This window comes from Erpetoichthys calabaricus, chromosome 3 (genome assembly GCF_900747795.2).
Source record: "Erpetoichthys calabaricus chromosome 3, fErpCal1.3, whole genome shotgun sequence".
Taxonomy (NCBI): domain Eukaryota; kingdom Metazoa; phylum Chordata; class Cladistia; order Polypteriformes; family Polypteridae; genus Erpetoichthys; species Erpetoichthys calabaricus.
Window position 1 is genome coordinate 126,752,925 of NC_041396.2, and position 7,035 is coordinate 126,759,959.

A 7,035-nucleotide genomic window follows, 5' to 3' on the forward strand; every position below is an offset into this window, starting at 1 on the left:
CCTCCCCGCCTGAACACTCGGCCCGGTAAGCCCCCACCTGGGTGCATTGCAGGTCCTGTCCCCTTCTCTTCTGGGACCTCTCCATCCTGCCGGCTACGCCAATGTCACAAACTCGAGACAGAGTCATATAAAGGTTTTGGGGCAGCCACCCATATAATTTGGTTTCCTGGCTGCAAAGTTGCTTTCTTCAAAATATACACCACTGATGTGCATACAACCGAGTCCAAAACAATACTGAGGGAAAAGGGAAAAGGTGCAGGCTTTTAAAGGGGAAGACAAGAAGTGAGATCATAAGGATTGGGCTCATGTTCTTCAGCCATTGGTTCGAGCCCGGACGTGACATCACATGGGCTGGAGCCGGCAAGGCCTCCTTCCATTGGCTTGGTCCCGGAAGTGACGTCAAGAGAGCCAGGTGGAATCTCCCGTGAATGGTCTACAGGGAAGGGAGAAAAAGAGTCAGTGCGCTCTGCCACCTCCCGGCATGCCTCAGACTGCCTTCACTCAAGCCCTTTAGCTGCCTCCCATGCGCACGTGTGTGACAGTATATACTAGCTGATTACCCAGTGGCTTCACTCACTGAGTGCAAGGAAAAAAAATAAAATGTAGTCTGTAAGTTATTAAACAGTAAAACATTAACATTTTAAGAAGTAAAGATACATTGAACACTACTGAAGTGGTTTCGGGTACACTACATTTTAAAGGCGGTATAACACAACAGGTAACTAGTACTAACAGCAGCTAAAATGTATTTGAATCATCTCTCGGTATTAGATCCCTTTTGTAATTAATTGGTTGGCACGAGGGCGCCAAATACAAAAAGGAATTACAGCGCCTTACAACCTTGCACTATGTGCCTGTGATTTAAGAGAAAAATAACTCTGATAAATGTGGATGCTGCCCTTCTGTGTTTAATGGGCAGAAGGTCCAAACAATTCCAAGTCCAACACTTTACATAAAGAAGTCTGTACATCTTCTTAGATGTAAACTCTCCGTCTTCTTAAAATATTTGATTACAAAAGCAGCCTTGAATGTTGTGGGTTTTAGTGACCCGAACTCATCTTAAGGGACAGTGTAGAAAGACGCAAAGCTGTTTTCCTCATCTCTTCTACTATCAAGTACTGCCAACTAAAAAAAAGTTACAATTTGGCAGTTTCCGCAACAGTCACGCGGACGAATAAATAAAACTCCTCTGTCAGAACGCGCCTAGCGGTGGACAGCTCAGTGCTGTCGTCCAGAGAGGAGGGCTGGGAGAGGGCGACGCAGGGCAGTTCTATGGGATAGATTGGCGTGTTTGTGTGTACTTCTTTTTAATATCAGTAAAATAACTCTCACACAAATAATAACAATTCGTAAAGACGATATAAAAATGGCGTCCACAAACGAAGTGATTGGTTCCTGTATTATAATCTGTTCTGTGGTCATATGTAATTTCCATATCGCGTGGTTATACGTAATTTCCGTTTCATACGTAATTTCCATATTTTATATATATATATACAGTATATATATATATACTGTATGTATATATATATATATATATATATATAGATATATATATATATATATATAGATATATATATTCATTGCATTCGTAGCCTGAGTCCCGACCTGAATTGTGTGGTTGGTTACCTACCAGGTAATTACATTCATTGCATTTGTAGCTTCTCGCAAGTGAAGAGGGCACCGTGGTGGATGTTTGCCGAATGGCAGGCCAACCACAAGCGTTACCTGGTAGGTGACTACCCACACAATTCAGGTCGGGACTCAGACTACGAATGCAATGAATGTAATTACTCCGGACCTACGGGCTGTCAAATAAACAAACCACACGCCGTGGCACAGCGTAAAGGGGCTTTGTTTCTGACGCTGATGTCCGAGGTTCGATCCCTGAGAGGGGAGCAGTACAGTGTGTACACCTGATGAGCCCAAATGAGGGCGAAACACGTGTCGTGTATTCTTTGCATTATTTGACAGTAAACTATGCAATATACTGTATATATATATATATACATATATATATATATATATATGTATATATATATATATATATATATATATATATATATATATATATACAGTTTATATATATATATATATATATATATATATATATATATATATATATATATATATATATATCAAAAAAATTGAAGGAACACTTTTTAATCAGAGTATAGCATCAAATCAATTAAATTTCTAGGATATTGATCTGGTCAGTTAAGTAGCAGAGGGGGTTGTTAATCAGTTTCAGCCGCTTTGGTGTTAATGAAATTAACAACAGGTGCACTAGAGTGGCAGCAATGAGACGACCCCCAAAACAGGAATGGTTTAACAGGTGGAGACCAATGACATTTTTCCCTCCTTATCTTTTCTGTTTTTTCACTAGTTTTGGATGTGGCTATGATCAGTGTCACTACTGGTAGCATGATGTGATACCTGGACCCTACAGAGGTTACACAGGTAGTCCATCTTCTCCAGGATGGCCCATCAATATGTGCCATTGCCAGAAGGTTTGCTGTGTTACTTTAGGAGAGTTGGACAGGGCCGTAGAAGGTCCTTAACCCATCAGCAGGCTCGGTACCTGCTCCTTTGGGCAAGGAGAAACAGGATGAGCACTGCCCAAGGCCTACAAAATGACCTCCAGCATGCCACTGGTGTGAATGTCTCTGACCAAACAATCAGAAACAGACTTCATGAGGGTGGCCTAAGGGTCTGACGATCTCTAGTGGGCACTGTGCTCACTGCCGGCACTGTGGAACTCGATTGGTATTTGCCATGGAATGCCGGAATTGGCAGGTCCACCAATGGTGCCCTGTGCTTTTCACAGATGAGAGCAGGTTCACCCTGAGCACATGTGACAGAAGTTAAAGGGTCTGGAGAAGCCGTGGAGAACGTTATTCTGCCTGTAACATCAATCAGCATGACCGGTTTGGTGGTGGGTCAGTGATGGTCTGGGGAAGCATATCCATGGAAGGGCGCAAAGACTTCTATAGGCTAGACAACAGCACTTTGACTGCTATTAGATATTGGGATGAAATGCTTGGACCCACAGTCAGACTCTATGCTGGTGCAGCGGGGTCCTGGGTTCCTCCTAGTGAACGATAATGCCCAAGAACGGTGTAGCTGCAGTCCGCAATACCTCTGACATTAGATATGGAACACCCGTCATATCACAGAATGCCCTCAACATCAGTCACGGAGCGCCCTCTGATGTCAGTTTCGATACATCCATCATTGTTTTTGTCGGAGTTCGAAGTAATGGTGGACTCTGAATAAATCTTTCTGAAAGATTTTCGAGGAAAGAAGAAGAAGAAAGAGTTTGAGTTGGAAATCAAGATGGCAGTGAGTTTGTTGCAAGTTTTACTAATATTAGATAACATCATACTTTACTGCTAGGGTATGAATTATACCACAGTGTAATAAAGATGTTGAATCGACTTTCAGGTTCCGTGCAGTACTAAGCGCTCTAAGAAAGTATTAACAGTTCAACAACAAACAGGTTGGTTTGTGTAGCTAACTGTTACAGGGCTGTTCAGAATACTCGATTCTGAATAGTAAATCGACAGATTCAGCAGTCAATAATTTTTTATAACAATTGTTATATGTAATTGACCTTTGTTGAGTATAATTAACCGTAGCTAAGTGTAACGGATTGTAATCCGTGATTAAGTACTTATAATTGCCAGAACATCATTCACCATTTGTCCTGTATCACGTATATGCTAGTTAATCAGAAGCAAAAACCTATCAGTAACCTGGTATTTTAGATAGCAAAATATATTTCAAAAAGACAATACAGAGAGATTGAGCCAATATAAGGTTATGTTCCACAGTAAGCTTCTTGTTTGCATAAGTTTCTAAGACAAACACAGTTAATAGTAGATATACTGGTTTTTCAATTATAGTAATGTTGCTAGTCAAAAGTTTGAATATGCTTATGTCACTTTAGATGATCTTTTTCATAGTTCTATATATATATTTACAGTACATTACTGAAAATTTTAATAAGTAGCTACAAACAAAGGGCAAGTGTGAATGCAATATTCAATTACATCCAGTTCAACAAAGTTCAAATTAGATTCTAGACAATAATAGGGAAAAGAACAGCCAGGATAGAATCATGTTGTTATTATTATTATTATTATTATTTTATAAAGTTCTTTCAATGATAGTACAGTGTGGGACATGGCCGGCCTTTTATCCCGGCCCAATACCTCCAGGCCGCCAGGTGGAGCCCTGCCTGCACATAGAGGTTCCCCGAGTTCCAGCAGGGCATCATGGACAATGGAGTTTTTCATCACAGCCCTGCTGGATACCATGGGGGCCACCAGGGGATGCTGCAGGAAGGCCCAAAGACTTTGGTTTCACCTATAACCCGGAAGTAAGTCTTAGTCACGGTGACAGAGGGAATGACGTACTTCCAGGATGAAGAAGAGGACTTTTGATCTGACCCGGAAGTGATAGGAAGTCACGTGGACTGAGGGATTGGAAACACTTCCGGGTCAGAGACTATAAAAGACTGGGAAAGATACCAGACGATGAGCTGAGCTGGGTGGAAGGGAGGCAATGCATCTGGGAGAGTGGAGGATTGATTATTATTGAGAATTGTATTGTAGTGATTTACATGAGTATTGTGGAGAGGAAGGTGCTTTGTGCACTGTATTGTCTGAATAAAATAAATTATTGGACTTTTATCTGGTGTCTGGCGTCTGATCCGAGGGTTCAAGGGAGCGAGAATGCCCACTATCTGGCACAACAGTTTGTTTGAACTCTTAAAACAATATTAAGTGTTCCATGCCTACCTCTCCTGCATTCTTCAAAATACTGCTTTTGAAATTTTTTTCAATTGAAATAAAGTGAAGTGATTGTTCTCATGCATGTTTGTCAGTTTTAAAAACTTTATATCTATTTTATATTCACCAGAGACACATAAGTATATTGAAGACCACAGAGGAGCCTACAGTTGTGTTTGGTGCTCAGGAGTATGCTTGTCTGTTTTGCTATTAAAGAACAGATTATGCAGGCATCATCAGCCACTTACAGAGCCACAAAAGGACAGTAGTGGTTCATGGAGGTATGTTAAGCTCTCTAGAATATATCTTGTAACTTGTAAAATTTGATTAATTGACACCTTTAATACAATTGAATGCAGCTAGATATTCACCTTAACAACATGATTTTATTTGACAAAATAGTATACTGTGTACTTTTTCACCTTTTGAAAAGCTAACTTTGAATAATTTTAGATTAATTAATTCATGACTGTGTATTAACAATTTTCTCTTTTAAAATATTTAGTAGAATATGACAACTTTTTAGAAGGTAAGTGTGGAATTACATTACCTGCAATTGACAGGCAACATATAGTATATTTTCATAAATTTTTAAAAGCATCATTGACTGAATCTTTTATTAGTTTGTTCTGTTTAAAACAATAATAGGACAGGATTTGCATGTTTTAACTTTATTAAACATAAGGATTATCTGAATTTCTTTTGAACAGTTTTAAATGTTTAGCAAAATAATTCTGAATATTAACCCTTTTCTTTGTACTGTTTCAGGTTTCAAAATATACAAGTGTTCACTGAACTGCCAGGGATCAGGCCACTACCATTGCTGTTATTGCCAGAAAACAGTAGTTCATAAAGATCAGTTCCTCAGGCACTTGTCATAGTGTGGCAAAGATCCTAAAGTGCTCCCTCTGCCCTCTGTGCCCATGGCACTGGTGGCTTCCCAGCCTCTGCCCTCCATGCCCACAGCACCTGTGGCTGCCCAGCCTCTGCCCTCCGTGCCCATGGCACAGGTTGCCACCCAGCCTCTGCCCTCCGTGCCAACATCACCGGTCACCACCCAGCCTCTGCCCTCCGTGCCCACTGCACTGGTTGCCACCCAGTCTCTGCCCTCCGTGCCCACGCCAATGGTTGCTGCCCAGCCTCTGCCCTCTGAATTCCATGAGGTGGTCCAAGCCAAGATCAGAAAGGTGCAATGTTCTTTTTGTAACCTCAGACTGAACAAAAAGAACCTCTGAGTGCACATGAAGAGAAAACACTCAAGCTGTAAGCAATGGATTAGTACAGAATATCATCTTAAATCCATGTGTATTGACAAGGCTAGAGGAATATTTGCCATCGCAAAAGCTTTCCACGGTGAATCAATACCAGTGCACGTTCAGAAGAAGACCTGGGGTTCTACACATAAAATTTTATGTGAAATGGATGTTTGCCGGCGTAATTCGAATTTTGCATTAAGGAGTGGACTGATGGCCTTTGATTGTCAACACATTCAGTCCCTTTCCTATTGTTTCCCAACATAGCAGTAGAGTCTTGTACCGTTTTAACCATAGATTGATACAGGAGAAAGTAGGGTGAAATGGCACCTTTTATTGGCTAACTAAATAGATTACAAATGCAAGCTTTCAGCAGCTAAGGCCTCTTCATCAGGCAAGGTGTAACGAAGAAACTGAAAAATACTCTAGCTTATATTGGGACAGTAAAGTGATTTTTTTCTTTCGTCTTAACAACCTTTTTGTTCAAATGTTAGCAAAATAAATAAACCTGAGATGAAGTAACCCTGAAAGAAGAGAACAATGAACTCATAAAATGTAGAGATAAAATAACATTCACTAGGGAAAAGTGGATGGGAGAACATAAAAAAGAACAATGCTTGAAAAGGCAACGTGAAGCTACAGAACATGGCATTACCTTAAGCAATGAGGTCACACTGAATGATAATAGTTCAAAGAGGTTCATATCAGTGTATGAGCCCAAAGTGTCCTATTACAGTAGACTTGCCAGGGTTTTTGCATACTATGACATCAAATGTAATTCCTGGCATTGTCCATGTTCCAAACCACAAATGTCATGTTTGCATAAATATATAGCAACATGGCATCTTTTTCAGACTAACAGGGAACTTTTTAAGAGAGTTAAGAGCACAGAAGACTCAGAAGACTTCAAAATAGGAAATACAAAGGACACCAGCTGGTCAGAATCTGACATTGTATGAAAAGAAACCCTTTATCCACCAAAGGGAGAT

At 40.4% G+C, this 7,035-nt stretch overlaps 2 long non-coding RNA genes across 2 annotated transcripts; one reads left to right on the forward strand and one right to left on the reverse strand.

Moving 5' to 3' along the window:
- The first annotated feature begins 3,194 nt into the window (after positions 1-3,194).
- On the forward strand, positions 3,195-5,671 carry LOC127526987 (uncharacterized). Its single transcript, XR_007934353.1, has 3 exons — positions 3,195-3,342; positions 4,924-5,074; positions 5,562-5,671. It is a non-coding gene; the product is annotated as an uncharacterized LOC127526987 (long non-coding RNA).
- LOC127526985 (uncharacterized) lies at positions 5,542-6,304 on the reverse strand. The gene is made up of 2 exons (XR_007934347.1): positions 5,841-6,304; positions 5,542-5,762 (listed from the first exon to the last, which is right to left on the reverse strand). It is a non-coding gene; the product is annotated as an uncharacterized LOC127526985 (long non-coding RNA).
- Between the last annotated feature and the right edge of the window lie 731 nt (positions 6,305-7,035).